Source organism: Nycticebus coucang, chromosome 13, assembly GCF_027406575.1.
Source record: "Nycticebus coucang isolate mNycCou1 chromosome 13, mNycCou1.pri, whole genome shotgun sequence".
NCBI lineage: Eukaryota > Metazoa > Chordata > Mammalia > Primates > Lorisidae > Nycticebus > Nycticebus coucang.
In genome coordinates, this window is record NC_069792.1 from 84,716,572 (window position 1) to 84,737,091 (window position 20,520).

A 20,520-nucleotide genomic window follows, 5' to 3' on the forward strand; every position below is an offset into this window, starting at 1 on the left:
TAAAGGTGTGTGCCATCATGCCTGGCTAATTTTTCTCTTTTTTGTAGAGACAGGGTCTCACTCTTTCTCAGGCTGGTCTTGAACTCCTGGTTTCAAGAGATCCTCCTGTTTCTGCCTCCCAAAGTGCTAGGAGTACTGGTGTGAGCAAACCACCACACCTGGCCTAATTCCTTTTATTGGAGAATAGGTTTAGAAATCAAGATTTTGGCACTGTGTGTGCATTGCTACTGGGTTGGCATTGCTTCCAGGTTCTCTGAGGTCAAAGTTAGGAAATATTGTATCCTGGTTCTCACCACAGGCTATGTTCACTTTATCACCCTCGGTAGTGCCGTGGCGTCACACAGTTCACAGCAACCTCCAACTCCTGGGCTTAGGCAATTCTCTTGCCTCAGCCTCCCTAGTAGCTGGGACTATAGGTGCCCGCCACAATGCCTGGATATTTTTTTGTTGCAGTTTGGCCGGGGTCGGGTTTGAACCTGCCACCCTTAGTATATGGGGTCGGCGCCCTACTCACTGAACCACAGGCGCTGCCCACAGAGGCTATGTTCTTACACTGACTGAATAGAAAGAGGAGGCAGAGTAAACCTACCCTATGTACACCCCAGCCCAGGCCCCATGCCTGGTCTGTATTGTAAATGGGGAAACGTGGAGAAAAAAAAAACACAAAGTTAGGAAATACATTTGTGTAAAGTAGCACATGCATATATCATTATAAAAATTATGAAATTATGTATTTATTATATGATATAATCATACAACTTTATATTATAAAAATTATAAATATATTATAGATCTCTGTTATTTCAACATATATTTATATAAATGTTAAAGACCACAATGAATACATTCATTCTAAGGTACATGTAGGAGTATCTGTAGGCATGCTTCTGTTTGTCTGCCAATAATACAGAGACTAGGTCTATTGCAATATTATAGAGTCATTAGTACTTGTTTACTTTCAAGTTTTCTGTTATTCAGATAACTGAGATTGTAAGATAAGAGACCTAACTTCATATAATTCTGGAACAGAAAAAAAAATATCCTAGAGGTATCCAATGGGATACTATTCTGAGAGGTGTTAATAGGATCATCCTGATAAAAAGCTTCTGTGGTTCAGTAAGTTTGGGAAACTCAGCATCCTAGATTCTCCCGCACTACTCAGGGATTATTAATGGAGGTTTTAAAACTGTGTTTTCTGGAAAAAAATATATGTTCGAAACAAAACATTTATCTGACAACTTTATGGAGGCGGCAGATAGAAGAAGAAAAGTTACCATGTTAAATCTACACGCCTTTTCTGTCACACAAATTTATTGGAGGGTAAATGTTGGTTGCTGCAATACCCTGAAATGTTTCAGGTCATCAGAACTATAGTTTTTGCTAAGAGAAGCTGCCATGAGCTGGGTCTTTAAGTAACTTTTAAAACTGAAGGTGGGGGGGGGATTGCATTAGCTTTATGGAGGAATAAATATATTCTTTAGGTAAAAGATGTTGTGTTTTCCTACCATTGAAATACCACTTCATGGGACTTATGGAAAAACTCATAACAAAGACCAAAAGAAAAAAACAAACAAACAAAAAAAAATCCTGTTTCAAAGTAGTCATTTTGTGGATAAAGGTAGAGACCTACAATCTATCCTCCGCCACAATATTTCACATTTAAACCTTCTATTTTTAACCTGATGGTGGGATTCATGGCTAATGCTTATGAGATCTGTGTCTAGACAGCTGAGAAAAACAGGAAATGAGTTACATTGTCCTAGCTTAAGAGAATTTAACCTTTTGTTTTCTAGTTCCAAGCTGTGCTTGCTTTAAAAAAAACATTCCTTCTCTCCTGAGAATTTCAGGGCATTTAGGAACTATAATAATCCAGGGCCTCTTCAGGGAGCAGAGACAGCTATTTTGGGGAAAAAGGAAATGAGAACATGAATTTACCGTGCTCGGACCATAAAATGGTCCATGTGGCCATTTGGAGGAACATGTCTGCTGTCCTCTGATGAATTCTAAGTATGCGCTCCTGAAGGGCAGGAACTCAGTCTGGGTAACTCTCCGAGCTGGATACACAGTTTGATGATTCAGGACATAAAATGGTCCCCAGAAGAGCAAGTTAAGAAGAAGTAGCTGACTTTTATGAAACATTTTTCTTAGTGCCAGGCACTGAGCTAAGCCTGTCACATGCATCATGTAATTTAATCTTCAAAATAATCAACCTTAGGTGTGGTTGCCTTTGTTATTCCCATTTTACAGATGAAGAAATGGAAGCACAGAGAAGTTAAGGAATTTTTTAAGAGCAGCAAGATTGGTATTTGAACCCAAGTCAACATGACTCTGTAACCTATGTTCTTGGTGTGCTATATCATTACAGTGCTGTTGTGAAGATTGAATGAGATGACGTATGTCACAAACAAGACAATCCCTGGGCCATCACAAGCATCTCAGTGAATCCCAGCTATTATTTACATGTGTAAGCAAAATAATGCGACTGTTCAGTATTAAGTAGATGCCGCTGCTCATCCTCCTGACATGAGACACACACGCAGCGCTTAGTGCTCTTGAGTAACTATTGCAGCGGTTCTCAACCTGTGGGTCACGACGCACAGGAACTGTATTAAAGGGCTGCGGCATTAGGAAGGTTGAGAACCACTGATCTATTGAATAGAAACGAATTGAATAGAGGTGGTGAAGATCTGTGCCGAATCTATTTCTTATCAACACATGCATCATCACAGTGGGGCTGAAGATACAACGATGGTGGTGACAGTTGATGAGGTTGGAGAGTTTGTAAATGAGTAGAGGGAACTGGCCCACATGAGGCAAAGTCTACAATGTTAGCCTATTAACCACTGATTCTCAGAGTCTAAGACCACACAGCGTATGTAACAAATACAACGTTAACTCCCTTAAAGCCTGTAGATTAAGACATAATCATTTTGCTCACGGAATTTACAGTCTAGCTGGGAGAAAAAAATAAACAAATGAAGTCATTACAAATTATGTTCAGTGCCACCAAGAAAATAATCAACAGATTAAGATAATGAATAATGGAGCTGAGACCTGGGGAGGAAGTCCAGATCCTACTTTGCATGGGGGAGTAAAGGAAGGTTTCCTTGAGGAGGTGTATTTAAGACCAGATGATAAAAAACAGCCTAGGAAGTGGGAATAAAATACACAACAGGCTCTGAGGTGGGGAAGTTAAAGGAGCTGCAAGAGAGTGAGTGGGGCTGAGCCTCTGATGGGATGAGATGGGAAGATGGGCAGGACCAGATCAGCCAGGGCCTTAGCACTGCAAAGAAATTGGGGTTTATTCTAAGTTTAATGGAAATAGGTGAGTGCTCTGATCTGTTATGCTGCACGTGGATAAAGGACTAGAAAGTGTAAGAAGACTGAGGGACTCCTTTCACAAGAAACGGTGGGGGCTTGGACCAAGCAGCAGTGATGGAGAGAAAGAAGGGGGTGGATTTGGGAACTGGCAAAACTTGATCCACAGAGACTAGATGTGTACGGTGAGGGAAAGGGGAGAAATTAATAGTGACTCTTAGATTTCAATTTGGGGAAATACAGTCTCATAGATATTAAAGTCAACAAATACGTAAAATTATTACTGTCTTTATTTTCGTTAGGTTCTGTACCAGTGACAGCCCCTGATGTTCTGTGCTCTAGAAAGCAAATCTTATTTTACTGGTCACAGGTTCATGTAGGTGCACTGTAGCTTCTCCACTGGGATCCAGGGTGTGCCAGACGGTGGCAGATGGAGAAAAGCTACTGTGGAGCCGTGTGATAGATCTTAAAACATGTGCCTGATGTGGCACATAGCACTCCTATTGACATGACACTGGCAGAAGTAAGTCACAAGTCCAACTTGATGTCAATGGGGCAAAGAAGCATAGTTTTCTTCCGCAAAGGTACCATCATTTGGAGCCATATTGCAAAATACTCTAATTTAAAACTGTGTTATGGGATTCATCACTAGGATGGTTGCTTATTATGTAGGAAGTAGGCCTGGTGCGGTGTTCACACCTGTAACCCTAGCACTCTGGGAGGTCAAGGTGGGGGGGGGTCACTTCAGTGCAGGAGTTTGAGACCAGCCTAAGCAAGAATGAGAAAAATAGAAAAATTAGCCAGCTGTGGTAGCAGGTGCCTATAGTCCCAGCTACTCAGGAAACTGAGGCAGGAGGATTGCTTGAGCCCAGGAGTTTGAGGTTGTTGTGAGCTATAATGATGCCACTGCACTCTGTCCAGGGTGACAGAGAGTGAGTCTCAAAAAAAAAAAAAGAAGAAGAAGAAAGTAGCATTGTATGTCAAGGATTTCTATGTTTCATACCTAAGGAGAGAAAGATGGTATGCAGAATTTAGGAGTGAATATTTTATGTATTTTCTCAAATCTAGGAAAATATGTTTTTAAAAAATATATTTTAGGGCGGCACCTATGGCTCTGTGAGTAGGGCGCCGGCCCCATATACTGAGGGTGGTGGGTTTGAACCCAGCCCCGGCCAAACTGCAACAACAACAACAATATTATATATTATTTTATTTATTTATTTTTTTGTAGAAACTGGGTCTCGTTATATTACTTAGGCTGGTTTTGAACTCCTGAGCTCAAGCAATCTTCCTGCCTCAGCCTCCTAAAGTGCTGGGATTTCAGGCATGAGCTACCAAGCCAAACCAATAAAAATTATTTTTTAACATTTCATCCGCAGCCAGACATGATGGTTCATGCCCGTAATTCCCTTTCTTGGGAAGCCGAGGCAGGCGGATCACTTTAGCTTAGGAGTTCAAGACCAGCCTTTGCAAGAGTGAGACACTGTCTTTACTAACAGAGAAATTAGCTGGGTGTCATGGTGTGTGTCAATAGTCCCAGCTGCCTGGGAGGCTGAGGCAGGAGAACTGATTAACCCAGGAGTTTGAGGTTGCTGTGAGCTAGGCTGACCCCACAGCACTCTAGTCTGGGCAACAGACTGAGATTCTGTCTCCAAAATAATAATAATAATAAAAAAACCATGTCATCTATTTATAGATGTTAAGATCTAAAATTACAAACAGGTATATGGTGAAAAGTTTCCTTCCTACCTCTGTGCCTTCCATATGCAGCACAAGGTGTGAGGGACCACAGAGGGCAGTGGAGGAAGGCATCGTGAGGAGGAGGGCCATTCACGTGGTCAAGTATTTCCAAGAAGGCAAATTAATGGAAATACTTAGAAAGAGAAGCTATGATCATGAAAGATCAATAAGTTCAAGGATTAATTCATACCAAGGGAACTTTGTTTCTTTTTCTTTTGTATGTTCCTGTATAAGATTACTTAGGAAGGAGAGTGCCCGGAGTGAAGTGTCTTCACTTCAACGTAGCAGCTGGCACTGGCTCTCATGACAAGTGGGAGCGCAATGGAGATATGTGGCAACTAAACACACAGCCAGGTGTCCTCAAGGCTCATGGTGCCACTGGACACCAATGTGCCAGTTCACAGGCTGAGAAACTTGCAGGTAGAGCTTGTCCCTTGGTCTCATCTTCAGTATGTTCTGCTGCCAACTTGAATAAAGACACAGAAAGCATGATTTTTCAAATCTAAAGATGAAGGGGAAATGACAGAGACAAAGCCTCAGAAATTCTTGAGAAAACTGAAGAGAGATGGACACTAGGATAATGTGTAATAGTGATGAGAATGAAGTCCTACTGCTAGGAATAAAAGGTTAACGAAGAAAGATTCAATGGGGTGGCTCCTGTGGCTCAATGGATAGGGCATCGGTCTCATATACCGAGGGTGGCCGGTTCAAACCCAGCCCCGGCCAAACTGCAACAAAAAAATAGCTGGGCATTGCATGCTTGACTTGTGACACCATAGCACTCTACTGAGGGCAATAAAGTGAGACTCAATCTCTAAAAAAAAAATTATTAGTTCTTACACTAACCTGATAAAGTAGGAGTTACTATTATAAGTTTGGGATTTTACAGATGCCCAAAGTGGCATAGTTAACACATAGAGGAATAGGATTTGAACTTGGGTATGATTCCAGAATCACTACATGAGAGAACATGATTAGGTCATATATATCATATGTTATGTATTAATGTGCATGTTAAGAGGGAGTTGTCAGGAGCAATAATGACATACTGTTGACCTGATCGTGTTCTCTTCCAACGAAAAAGCCTGGACATACATTACATATTGCACTCTGGGAGGCCGAGGTGGGTGGATTGCCTGAGCTTGCAAGTTTGAGACCAGCCTGAACAAGAGTGAGACCTCGTCTCTAAAAATAGCCGGGCATTGTGGTGGGCATCTGTAGTCCCAGCTACTTGGGAGGCTGAGGCAAGAGGATTGCTTGAGCCTAAAAGGCTGAGGTCGCTGTGAGCTATGATGCTACAGCACTCTACCAAGGGCAACAAAGTGAGACTCTGTCTCAAAAAAAAAAAGTTATGTTATCATACATGCAGTGTCCGAAAGAGGGAAGGGATGAGTATCTGCACTGTGTTTGCCCTGTTTGGGTCACTTCTCGGTCTTGTGTTTTGATGTTCTGGAATGCTTTCAGGGGCAGAGAACAGGACAGCGAAGGGTTTAGAAATTATCGTGGAACTCTTGGAGTTCTACCCTGAGTGTGGTCAGTCTGGAGAAGAAAAGACCTAGGGCAGAGGGCATGCGTGCTGTCTTCCATATTTAATGGCTGAAGTGCAGAAGTGAATTAAACTTAGGTCGTGTGGCTCCTGGGGTCAGAGCTGGACCATGAGCAGCTATCACTGAGAGGGAGGTTTGTGCACAGCCCAGAGAAGAGCTGTGATGACCAGCGAGCTCCTTGTCATTGGAAGTCAATGTTGCTGGGATCAAAACAGAGCCTGGGTGATGGACCATTAGAGATGATGGTGACCAAAGAATTTGCCTATTTGGGAAAGGAGGCATTTCCACCATAGCCAGGTCCCAGGTGTGCATATCATGGAAACTTTGTTCATATGGTCTCACATTGTCCTCTAGCACAGCTCTCGCACCCTGTGTCATAACTGCACAGCCAGTCATGTCACCCAGATGTCACCAGGGGCATCCCTTCCCTTTAGAGACCTCAGTACGCGTTACTTGTGTGAGAGCCTTGCGCCGTCCTGGGATTCCTCCCCTTCTCATGCTTAGTGCTCCTCTTCCTTCTCTCTGGCCATCTGGATGTGAAGCCTGTGAGAAAGGCCGGTGCTTGTGCAGAGGAAATTGACAGGATCAGAGGGTTCCCGTGGGACAGAGGGACAGTCGAGACTGTAATGGAAAATAAAGTCTGGTCTTAGATGGTCTCTCCATCAGAGTCCTGGTAGGAAACATGTTATACTCCATTGGGATAATTGGAGGAGCATTTGATGAGTGGAGTGTTATTGTGGGCAGTGTTAGGAGGACCAACAAAGGATGATGCAGCAGTCAAGGCCATTTGTAATGAGGAGCTGTGGTGGGCAGGGCAAAAGATCTCCAGAATCACCATTTCTGGGAATATGTCAATTTCAATGTCAAAAGGACTTTGCAGATGTGATTAAGTTAAAGATCTTGGTATGGAGAGGTTTTCCTGGATTGAGATGGGCTCAATGTTATCATAAGTCTTTATAAGAGGTGGGCTGGAAGGTCAGAAGCAGAAAAGGGGATGTGACAATAGAAGCAGAGGTCAGAGTGATATGGGGCTACAAGGAATACAGGCAGTCTCTAGAAACTGGAAAAGGCAAAAAAGGGTTCTTCCCAGAGGCTCCAGAAGGAATGGAGCCCTGCCGACCCATTTTAGACTTCTGCCTTAGAGAACTGTAAAATAATAAAGTTGCATTGTTTTAAGGCAACACATTCATGGGAATTTGCTACATAGTGACAGGAAATGGACACGGGAGTCTTTATAGCCCTCTAGTGTAAAGGAGTGGTGAGGGGGGATAGGTGAACCCCAGACCCAGGGCAGCTTTGAGGGAGAGTCAATGGATACCTGCTGAGGCCTTTGGGGAGGGGAGAGGGAGCTCCCCTGTGGCCTGGCAGGAGGTGTCAGCTGAAACAAATAACCTGTTCTCCCCTTGCCTCACGTCTGATCTTCCTGTCTTCCTTCCTTGGGCCCGGCCTAACGGCAAGCAGGATCCACAGATGCAGTTCAAAGGGTTGGCCTCCAGAGCCACAAAGAGAACAGAAAAAGGTGGCGGGAGGCTCAGGAATAGAGGAAGGAGTGACTTGAGGGGTGATGTTCAGAGAAGACTTTATAGACAGGGGACTGTTGGTGCCTGCTGCGGCACCCTGTCACCACGCAAATAAAAACAGCCTGGAGCACGGACTGAAGGTACAAAGGCCTGCAAGAGGTGGACTTCCCATAGGTGCAGGGAGAGCCCTGAGCAACCTCTGTAGTGGCCATTTATTGAAGCATTTTACAACAGGAGTGGGGGGCTCACGTACTGGAGCTACATGCTTAATGATTGCTACGTGCTTTTTCTCCCTGGGCTTGACTCCCACCCTGCTACACCATGAATGTCCAATGTATAACACCTGCTTGCTAATGAGCAACCGATCTTAACTCATTAACGCATGCAAAACATCTCCATGCCGGCTAGGAAACTTGCTCTCAGAACCTTCCTCAAGAACTGGCGGCCGCTTCTATAAGCCTGGTGCTCAGTCTGCTACAGTGATGCTCAGAGAAGCTTTTATAGACAGGGGACAATTGAACTGGGCCTTGTGGGGAGAGGAGGAGTTTACCAGATAAGTCAGGGACAGAATAGCACATGCAACAGAGGCATGCAGCAGGCAGCCAGTTCCGGGAACGGCATGGGGTTTGGCGCAGCTGAAGCAGAGATGCATGTGGCTGTTTATGAAGCTCTGGCAAAAGCTGGGTCCTGATTATCACCAGCCTGCTGTCATGGCAGTGAACTTGGGGGTTAAACCAGACAGAGTGAATGGGAAGCCTCAGAACGATTTTAAAACTTATTAAAAAATTGACAAAAGTAACTCTTGCTGAACTTGCAAGGAACACAGAGTTAGCATATGGTGAAAGACTCCCTTTCTCTGCTCCGTGTTCATCCAAACCCCTCCTGCCCCTCAAAATGAGGTTGTTGATGGTCTGAGGAGGCATCTTCATATCATACAAACAAATTGTATGATAAATTTCAAACCTGCAAATATAAAGACAATAGTTAAAAGGATCTTCATTTACCCATTACCCAGATTCAACAATGATATAAATTGAATGATTATAAACAATAGTGTGATTAGATTAGCTGTTCTAGAAGGACCTGTAGGGCAGGGAAGTGGGTGCTTCGAAGGGGCTCAGCCTAGAGGTGGGAGACAAGTTAAGCACCTCTTATTAACTTCCAGGAAAGTGATGCTGAGGGTTTTTAAGGGGTCAGGCAGTGGAGGCGAGGAGGGGGCTGATCAGGGAGTGGTTTAAGAGTAGAATTGATGGGCTATGTGTGTCTCAATCATGATTCTGTGTCTCATTGAATCTAAGATGCTGTGGATCATAAGACATAGCCCAAATTCAAATATATTAACAATGAAAAGAATGTTCATCTTGGCAGTAATAAAATGTCATAGAATTAAATCTGGGACTGCCAACGTTTTGTGGGAACAGCAGACACAAATTCACAATTATTAGTGTGTAAAAGAAGCAAGATTTTGATATGTGGAATCTTCTGTACAGGATGGATTAATGAATACACCTTTTTTTTTTGCTTCTCAAGTTGGGAACTCTTGCTGTTCTTGACTAAAGAACATGTTTTGAGGGATTTGCATGGTTGGGAACTTTGTAGGAGCCTCTCCGTTTAACAAAGTGCCTCCCAGAAATGCTGATATCACATCTGAGGCCACAGGCCTGCTCAGGGTGGAAGCAGCCATGTTCTGTTCAGTTAATAAAAATAGATGTTTTGAATGGCGGTGGGTTCCAGAGAGAGCTTGGATTCCACAGGCAGATGGAGCTATTATCCATATTTTTTTTTGGTAGTGACAGGCCTACAAGCCTGTAATTACAGGGGACTAGCATCCCTTGTTTGGGGCTGGAATGGTTATATAAACATCATGGGCAAGTATACCTTTCTCAGGCCCCAATTCCAGGACCAGAAATTCCCCTTCAGAGGGTATGACATCCAAATCCAGCCCAGCTGAGGGGCAGGACTCAGCTCTCTGTGGAAGGGTCAGATGCTGAGCTGCAGGAACAATGTGCCAGGGAGGACCCCAGTCACACCAGCCAGCAAGCTCACCTCTGCACGCCCAGGACCCCAGGATGAAGTTTTGCCTTTTCTAAGTTGAAATTGGATTGCAAAACTCATGTGAATATTCTTAACATGTTCAGAGCCAGACTTCTGCATCACAGGTTATTTTAGGGCCTGTTGGGTACATTTTTGGAAAAAGTACTTTTGCATTCCCGGAAGTGCCTGGCAAAACTGGCCACTCTTAACTCTCCACACTACATACTGAGTGTGGGCCCTGGATTCAGACAGCATGAATTTGAATCCCAGTGCCACTGTCTGTCCTTAGGCAAGCTCCTTATCTGACCTGTGCCTCAAGTTCCCTCCTCTGTAAAATGGGAATAATAAATGGTGGCTGTTTAGTAGAATCATTGTGAAAATCAAGCACTTAACATACTTAGAACAGTGCTGGATGATTCAATGTAAAAATAAGTACAAGAGTGAACACCAAGTGTTCAATTTACTCTGTGCCAGCCACTTTTCTACACAAAATAGCTCTTTTTTTTTTTTTTTTGTAGAGACAGAGTCTCACTTTACTGCCCTTGGTAGAGTGCTGTGCCATCAGAGCTCACAGCAACCTCCAGCTCCTGAGCTTAGGCGATTCTCTTGCCTCAGCCTCCCCGGTAGCTGGGACTACAGACACCTGCCACAACGCCCGGCTACTTTTTGTTGCAGTTTGGCCGGGGCCGGGTTTGAAACCACCACCCTTGGTATATGGGGTTGGCACCCTACTCACTGAGCCACAGGTGCCGCCCCAAAATAGCTCATTTAATCTTCGCAGCAATCCGAGGAGGAGATGCTAATTTTTTTATTGTTGGGGATTCATTGAGGGTACAAAGAACCAGGTTACACTGATTGCATTTGTTAGGTAAAGTCCCTCATATAATTGTGTCTTGCTCCCAAAAGGAGCGTCACACACCATGCATGACCCCCATCCCCCTCCCTCCTTTCCTCTCTCTGCTTTCCCTTTCACCCACCCCCCAGGAGATGCTAATTTTATCCCCATTTTATAGATGAAGACATTGAAACACCGAAAAGTTGATCCCACGTGAGTTAAATGTGGCTGTGTCTCTGTTGAGGCTCATGCATACCTGCTCGTAGAATATTATAATTACTGGTTTCTATGCTGGGCTCGGAGGACATGGATTCCTCAGATATGATGATTCCAGCCTGATGGGCTTGTCTCAACTTGGTAGACCAGGCCAGGCCCATAGTAGATAACATAATGTTGAGTAGATTGGAACTAGCTTACCAGGAAGTCTCAAATTGGGGTATAAATATTTTTAAAAGTTGATTTTTTATTTTTATTTTTGTTTTTTTTTGGTTACTTTTTAAAATCTTTTTTTTTTTTTTTATTAAATCATAGCTGTGTACATAGCTGTGATCATGGGGCACCATACACTGTTTTCATAGACCGTTTGACACATTTTCATCACACTGGTTAACATAGCCTTCCTGGCAAAAAGTTGATTTTTAAAAAAGTTTTTGTTCCCACCTATATTATATGGCTCTTTCTGAGGTTCCATAGGAATGGCTCCCCTGATGAGCTTGGGTCACATTTTGCAGCTTTTCAGCTCCTGTTGGGCATTACTGGTCTCATTTCAGTATTTGCGTTTTGGCCTGGTGTATTTAGTAATGCAGATCTCGGTGCAGGGGAGGCTGTGGCTGCGGTGGCCCCTGGGACCCTTGGGGCTGTCCCTCCTCCTGGAGCTTAGGTGGGGCTGTGGGGGGAGGGGTGTGGGGTGGGGAGTGGACCGAGGTGCCTCCTCACTTAGAGGTTTCTATCCCCTCCCTGTGGGTTGTGTGGCTGCTTTTCTTCTCATTGTTCCGCTGCTGCTTCTCTCTGGGGCAAGTGTCCCACACTGGCTGTCCCAGAACCATGTGGATAAAACCCATTTGCACACTGCCATTTTCTTCATGGCATTGTCCTTAGAAACTTGGACTAACATGTCCCTGATTTCACTCGCACTGTTGCTAAGTTTAACAAGAAATTGAATGTTTATTCGTTGCTCTAATTCAAACTTTAATATTCTCACAACAGCACACAAAACTGTGCAACAGTAATGAACACCCCTCATCATGACATCACATGTTGACATGAACACAGCTGTGAGACACTGACGTGCCAAGGTTATGAAACTAGCTTACCTAGTTGTACGCTGCTGCCAACGTAAGAGCATGTGAAGAACTTGATTGTCAGACCTTGTGTATCTCTCTCTCTATATACAGGGTGTTGATAAAGTCTGTGTGCAATTACTATGTTAAACCACTTTAAACTGCACATGACTTTATGTCCACCGTGTATATATATATATCTGTAAATATAAGTACAATCTCTCTACATCAGCACTATGTTGTCTCTATCTATACCTGAATCTAAACCTATTCCTATTTATCTATCTATCCATCAATGGTATCTCTATATATGTAGTTATATTTTATTATATTCATTTAAATATTTTACTACTTAGAATTCCTCAAAGTATTTTATTCCCTTAATCTTTGGCTCTCTCTACCCGTATCTGTATTAACTCTAATCCACCTACTTACCCATCTATCTACATTTATTTTAAGGAATTGGCTGGTGCAATTATAGGGGCTGCAAGTCTAAAATCTGCAGGGTAGGCTGGCAGCCTGGAGACCCAGGGAAAACTGATGTTGTAAGATTTTTTGGTTTGTTTGATTTTGAGACAGCGTCTCACTCTGTCACCCTTGGTGGAGTGCCATGGTGTCATAGCTCACAGCAACCTCAAACTCCTGGGTTCAAGTGATCCTTCTATCTCAGCTTCCTGAGTAGTTGGGACTACAGGCCCCAGCCACACACCCAGCTAATTTTTCTATTTTTAGTAGAGATGGGCTCTCACTTTTGCTTAGGCTGGTCTTGAACTCCTGAACTCAAGGGATCCACCCCCTCCTACCTCCCAGAGTGCTAGGATTACAGACATGAGCCATCACCCTCTGACCTGATGTGGTCTTGTGTCCAAAGGCAGTCCAGAGGCAGAATTCCTTCTTCTTTAAGAAGCATCGCTGTTTTTCCCTTAAGACCTTCAATTGATTGGATGAGGCCCACATGCATTATGGAAGATCATCTGCTTTACTCAAGGTCTACTGATTTAAACGAAAGTCACATCTACACTGTCACAGCAACATCTAGTCTTGACATTTTGCAAACAACTAGGTTCCATGACCTAGCCAGTTGACACAAAAAATGAACCATCACAGACCTGCTTAAAGACAGCTGAGGTTCATTTGGGCTTCTGTTAGTTTCTAGAACACTGGAGAGACTGTGATACTGGAGCATTGGGGGGACATTGATTTAGTTACTTTCAAAAGGGAAATCTATTCTAACTTCAGAGTGCTTTTTCTCCCCTCCTCAGAAATCTATCAATGCCCCCAGTGGGCTTGGGTGGTGTGTCCTGGCCTCTGGCTGCTGAGCCCTGGCCCCCAAGGAAGGAGCTTTGTTTGTGCTGATCAGGGAGAGTGTGTTGTGGACTTATGTCTTATCCTGTGAAGCTCTCTTTCCAGAAACACGAACCTATCTGAACTTCTCTAGTACTTTGTACCTGACTCCAGGCACTTCAAACCCAGCCCCGGCCAAACTACAACAAAAAAATAGCTGGGCGTTGTGGTGGTGCCTGTAGTCCCAGCTGCTGGGGAGGCTGAGGCAAGAGAATCGCATAAGCCAAGAGTCAGAGGTTGCTGTGAGCCATGTGACCTCATGGCACTCTACCCGAGGGCGGTACCGTGAGACTCTGTCTCTACAAAAAAAAAAAACAAAAAAAAAACTTTGGATCATGTGTTACAACACTTGTGAATAGTTGCTCCAGTGCTTATGGCACTGCTGTTTGATACATTTTGCTCATCTGGAGAGAATTCTAAACATTGTTTCTCTGTCATGTTTCCTGGATAGAAAAGTGATTGGTGTCAGCCCAACTTAAGCCCATGTAAAACAGAAAGGAGAAAACTGAGCGTCTACCACGGACAGAGGCTGTCATTGCCGGTCTAGCTTTTGCAGTTCCACATATCCGGGGCGGGGGGTCAAAGTAAGTCTTGCTGGTGAGTTAGGCTGTGAAGACAGTTGTGCCTTTTTTTTTTTTTTTTAAATTAAATCATAGCTGTGTACAATAATGCAATCATGAGGTACAATGTGCTGGTTTTATATACAGTTTGAAATATTTTCACTGAACTGGTTAACAAAGTCTTCATGGCATTTTCTTAATTATTGAGTTTAAACCCTTATACTCTACACTTAGTAAATTTCACCTATACCCTTCCGAGATGCCTTTTATTTACAGATTGACCCTTTCCCTGCTTGGCGTGGGGGTCCAAACAGCAGAAGGGACGGTGGGAGTTTGTCAGAGGGGGCAGAGTTGATAGGGAGCTTTGTAGGGGTGGGCTGCTGGACGCACTATGGAATCAGCCAGGTTAGCTGCATTCGTTTCCTGTGACTGCTGTAATGAATCGCCACACATTTGTGGCTTAAAACAATACAAATTTGTTATTTTATTACAGAAGGTCGGATCTGACACAGGTTTGATGGGCTAATGCTAATGTGGAGATGTTGGCAGGACTGTGTTCCTTTCTGCAGGCTCAAGGGGAGAATCTCTTCTTGCTTTTTCTGTGTTGTAGACACTGCCTTCATTCTTTGGCTGGTGACCTCTTCTTTCATCTTCAAAGCCAGCCATGGCAGGTTGAGTTCTTCTCACATCATATCACTGATCTCTTTCGCCTTCTTTTTTTTTGAGACAGAGTCTCACTCTGTTGTATTGCCATGAAGCTAGAGTACATGGCATCAGCATAGCTCACAACCTCAAACTCCTGGGCACAAGCGATCCTCCTGCCTCAGCCTCCTGCGTAGCTGGGCCTACAGGTGCTGACCACAATGCTGGGCTCATTTTTCTATTTCTATCTCATGGTGATTAACTTAATCACATCTGCAGTTTCCCCTTTGCCATGTAACATAACATGTCCATAGGTTCGTGGTAATAGGATAGAGATATCCTTAGAAGCTATTAGTTTCTTACCTATATTTCCATTTAAAATAATTAATTAGTGTAAGATATGACTTTAAATGAAAAAGCATAATAATTTCACTAGCTTTAACAATGCTAAGAATTTTGTCAAGAGTTTGAAGTAAAACATAAAAAGATATGTATGCTTAATTTATTAAATTTGTAAATTATTCATTTACTTGGGAATGTTTTGCTTATTAAGGTTATACTCTTATCTGAGCAGGTATTTGAAATGCTTTCTAAAAAAGCAAATGCATTAGATTTATAGTTGAAATGCCTAAAAAAATCAAGTGTATCAGATTTACAATTGCAGCTTTAAAATGTTTAAAGGAATTTTTATTAACTTTGAAAAAGAAGTTTACTTTTTAGAGGGACTTTAGTCTGTTAAGTTTGAGTTTTTATTAACAGTAATAAAAAGTCCTCTTACTTGGTATTAAAATTTAGTAGACTTGTAAATTGAATATCAAGATTCATTAGTTGAACTTAAAGGAAACTTTAATGAAAACTAGGTCTCTATAGTTGTTATTTTTCAACAAACATTAATTTTAAACCAAGAAGCTGTATATAATTCTGCCTATGTACATAAACTCTCACTAATTTTTATTCTAGTTAAGGTTAAGTATATGGTCCTAAGTGATATTTTCAAAAGCATTGATGTATGTATGTGTGTATTTCAAAAAAAAATCATTTCTTATAGAAAGGGTCTCAGTCTGTTACCCAGACTGGACTGCAGTGATGGGATCATAGGTCTGTAGCCTCAAACTCCTGGGCTCTAGTGATCCTGTTGTTTTAGCCTCTTGAGTAGTTGAGACCACAAATACATGCTACCATGCCTAAGGAATTAAAAAGAAAGTTTTTTATTTTTTAATATTTTTATTTTTGGAGACAGAGCCTCAAGCTGTCACCTGGGTAGAGTGCTGGGCATCACAGCTCACAGCAACCTCCAACTCCTGGGCTCAAGCGATTCTCCTGCCTCTACCTCCCAAGTAGCTGGGACTACAGGTACCTGCCACAATGCCCGGCTATTTTTTGGTTGCAACCGTCATTGTTTGGCGGGCCCAAGCTGGATTCGAACCCGCCAACTCAGGTGTATGTGGCTGGTGCCTTAGCCTCTTGAGCTACAGGCACCAAGCCAAAAGGAAGTTTTTTAAAAAGATGGGGTCTTGGTATCCTGCTCAGACTGATCCTCCCACCTTGACCTCCCAGAGTGGTAGGCCCAGAGGCATGAGCCCGATCTATGGGTTTATTAACTGAGTCAGGCCTGACATTGTGCTGGGTGCTATGCAATTGCCACAAAAAAGAGTACAGTGTAACAAAGTCTACAAGCAAAGCCCGGGTGTAGGAGATGAGATTTACTCATTTGGGGGAGGCTTTAGTGAGGAAGTGGCCCTAGGGAGTAGCAGGTGCTCATGAGACAGAGGGTGGGGGAAGAACATTCTAGGTGTGTGACTACGTGAGCAAAGAATGCATGGGGTATCTAGGGAATGCCAAGGTTTTGTGATCCTGGTAGAGGTTTAAAAAAAATACCTGTATCCCTAATTATTCTCATGTACCATTTATGTCATTTTCTGATGGACCGTTTGTAGCTGGGTCAGTATGTGTTCTAGACTGAAAGTATCAAGTCAGTCAGTCACCCCCAAGTACGTCACTTGAGTAAATCCCATCCACCTTAAAACACAGAACTCATCTTGTGTGTCTGGCTCCAAGCACTTCACATGGGTGTATTAGTTGACGAGTCAAAGAAATTGAGACAGAGAAGGGTTAAGTAAAGTGACAAAAGGTAAGCTGCAAGACCATGATTTGAACCTTGCATTAGACAAGCTGTTTTCTCTTTCTGGAATGCTCTTGCCCTCATTCTGCTGAGGTTGGCTCCTTCTTACCTTTTAGGTCTTAGTTTCAACATCACTTCATCAGAGAGGCCCCTGTTCAGTCTAAAGCAGGTCCCCCTTGTTCCGTATCTCATGCCCTGCTGTTTTTTTTTTTTCTTTGAGAGTCTCACTTTGTCACCCTCAGTAGAGTGCCATGGCATCATAGCTTACAGCAACCTCAAACTCTTGGACTCAAGTGATTCTTTTGCCTCAATCTCCCAAGTAGCTGGGACTACAGGCGCCTACCACAACGCTCGGCTAACTTTTAGAGATGGGGGGGGGGTCTCTTTTTTTTTTTTTTTTTAGAGACAGAGCCTTACTTTGTCACCCTTGGTAGAGTGTCATGGCATCACAGCTCACAGCAACCTCCAGCTCTTGGGCTTAAGTGATTCTCTTGCCTTAGCCTCCCAAGTAGCTGGGACTACAGGTGCCCGCCACAGTGCCTGGCTATTTTTTTGTTGCAGTTTGGCCAGGGCTGGGTTTGAACCCACCACCCTTGGTATATGGAACCAGAGCCATATGCACTGAGCCACAGGCGCCGTCTGGGGTCTCTCACTCTTGCTCAAGCTGGTCTCGAACTCCTGAGCTCAGGCAGGGACTCCACCCACATCGGCCTCCCAGAGTGCTAGGATTACAGGCGTGAGCCACCGCTCCCAGCCTTCTCATGCCCTTCTTTACTCCCTTCATAACACTTATTACAAATTACCTTTTTTACTTGTTTTCTCTCCCATTTTTTTTAGTCGAGTGCAGTAGTGAGAAGGGGTGAAAGAGCAAAATAAGGAGTTCAAACTATGACTGCGAACAATCTTTTTCCCCTTTCTTAATAGATTCTCAATTCCATTAAGGCAGGGACTGGTTCTGTCTTGTTCTCCACCCTACTCCCAGGGCCTTGCACAGGTCTAGCAAATAATAGCTATTCTATGAATGTCTATGGATGAATAAATTGAAATGGGCTTCAAAATTCATTACTCCCTAATCATTCTACTATACAAACAGTATATGGAAGTATCCCGACTAAGCATAGTGGTGTATTATGGACTTAGGCTATTATTCAGCAAGAAGTTTATTTTTCTATGTATTCCTAGAAATCTTATAATAATGGTAACAAGTTTCTGGAAAAAGGAATATAAGTTTCAATAGGCAAAAGAGAAATGTGTTTGGTATGTTAAAAACCAACTTGAATTGGCATACACCAAAAACGCACCACTGTGTGTGTGTTGTTGGAAAAACATTTATTGCAATTCAGTGTCAAAAGTTTTTTTTACAAAAATATGCCACCGTTTGGTACAAACAACTATAAAAAAATCAGTTCATCATGCAAGAAAAGTGTGTAAATAATTTATACAGAAGGACTCAGCTGGCACAATATTAAACATCTTTGCATATAATTGGTCTAACCTTATGCTTTTAGTTATAATGTTCAATCCCCACTATTGTTTTTCACTTAAAAAAGTACATTAAAACTTCTAAGCTTAGGACATGGGCTATAATAAACACACCCCCTTTAGCCAGGGTGCTTGGCACTTGGTAGCATAAAGATGGCACAGCTTGGAGCCTTCTGTTTAACAGACTTGTGCATTGTTAATTAAACAAACACATCTATCCTCAGAGACAGAAAAAGTCATGTTCAAACTCCAGAAGTAATGTTGTAGCAGATGGAGTTTTGAGAAGTTCAGAGTTTTGCAGCAGTCATCCATTTTTGGGCGAATGGTTAAGTTTTGAGAGATTTTTCAGGAAGCTTTGTTTGCTGAGCTCAAGGACACTTTGATACATGCCCCGCAGACAAAGAAAGAATATTGTGGGCCCTGGCTCCTTGCTGCCTCGTGGAATAATTTCCCTTTACTTAGTGAAGATGAGGTTTATCAGAGAGTGAACTTCCACTGGGATAGAAACTCGCTGGATCACACGGCTGGCACTTGAAGAGGAGGAGATGGAGTGGATGGATTAAATGTACCTTTGAGTCTAAGGGAGAGGAAACACTCGCTTGGTTTACCTTTAGAACCTGACTTTCTGGAAGGCAAGATACTTACCTATTTTTATAAGGGCCGTCTTTGTAATCAAAATGTAAGTGCCCAAGGAAAAAATGCATTTGTCGAAACATGCTGCTTATTTTATAGCATGTGGCTTATACTCACTGGAGTGCCATACAAACCACAGAATCAGAGGTCTGTAAAAACATCAAGTTGCCTCTCCAATAAGTACCAGGGACTTGAAATGTTTGGAAAGGCCAGATGCCCAGCACTGGGAAGTCTCCTATGCCCTCTACAGTGAAGGCTTTGAGAGGAATCACGTTTGGGGAGAGTCATGTGTCACTAATCATACTAAAAGGTGCTAGAAGTGGGGATGGGAGCATACAAGGTCAGGCCTCAGGAGGCTCCAGGTTGGTGCTCAGCTCTGCCACTGAGTCCCAGGTGGACTGAGGCATGTTCCCAAACATCCTGGACCTGCTTCCTCATCTCCAAAGGAGCATCAGACTCTACCATCTCTAACATCCCTTCCAGGTCTAAGGTCAGGGGTAGGAGTTTCCTTTGGAAAACTAATTACTCTCCTCAAAGAAACAAACAAAAAAAAAGCATGGAAAATGTTGAATTTAAAGGAATCTTGTTTGTTGAAGCCATCAAGGGCCCAAGATATATTAAAGAGCAACATCTCTGCATTTGCCTAGAGGTTCGAGGTGCTTCTGAGGTCTGTTTAAACCCTAATAGGATTTTAGGCCAGCATCCAGTCAGATGAGATGGTTCACAGACTCAGATACTTGGAAACAGATAAAAAAGACAACAGATGTCAACATAGAAAATGATGATAGAATTTAGTTAAAAACAATTCACACATAAAATTATAGTTAAAAACAATTCACACATAAAATAGAGTGTTCGGTTAGAAAGACACTACTGCTCTATAGCCTGGCAAAAAAACATAAACTCAGGTGCATATTTTATGATAAACATATTGAATGCTAAGAACAATACACTGTTGAACCTTTCTGGAATGATTTACTTCCTTGTAAATCATACGCTTGCTTAGACAAATGAAATTCCAAGCACTTTCTTTTCTCCCATATAAAAACAACAGAAGCAAAGAGCCTTTGTTCTAGTGAGCTCCTCCTGGGAAAGGGTTTGTGAATTCACAAAGCTGAGAACTGTGGCAATTGCGTAAAACACACCCACTGCCTTACTTCACAAGTCCAAGTGGAGCCTGCTGTTGTGTTAAGAGTTTTGCAGTGGGGGGTGGCACCATATACTGGAGGTGGTGGGTTCAAACCCGGCCCCGGTCAAAAACTGCAAAAAAAAAAAAAGTTTTGCAGTGGAAACCATCAGTCCACCTAGAAAACGTCCTCCAGGCCACTTCATTATAAAATTGATCATCATGGAACAAGTAGCATCTCACAACTGACATATGGGGATGTTGTTACTTTATAACTTGTGCATTTCCGCCGCCTGCCTTTCCACTCAACTGATTTATCTGCCCATAGTGATGGCGT

The 20,520-nt window shown here is 42.9% G+C and overlaps 1 pseudogene; it reads left to right on the top strand.

The window, feature by feature from the left end:
- The first annotated feature begins 525 nt into the window (after positions 1–525).
- On the top strand, positions 526–649 carry LOC128564162 (uncharacterized; annotated as a pseudogene).
- Positions 650–20,520: the final 19,871 nt, after the last annotated feature.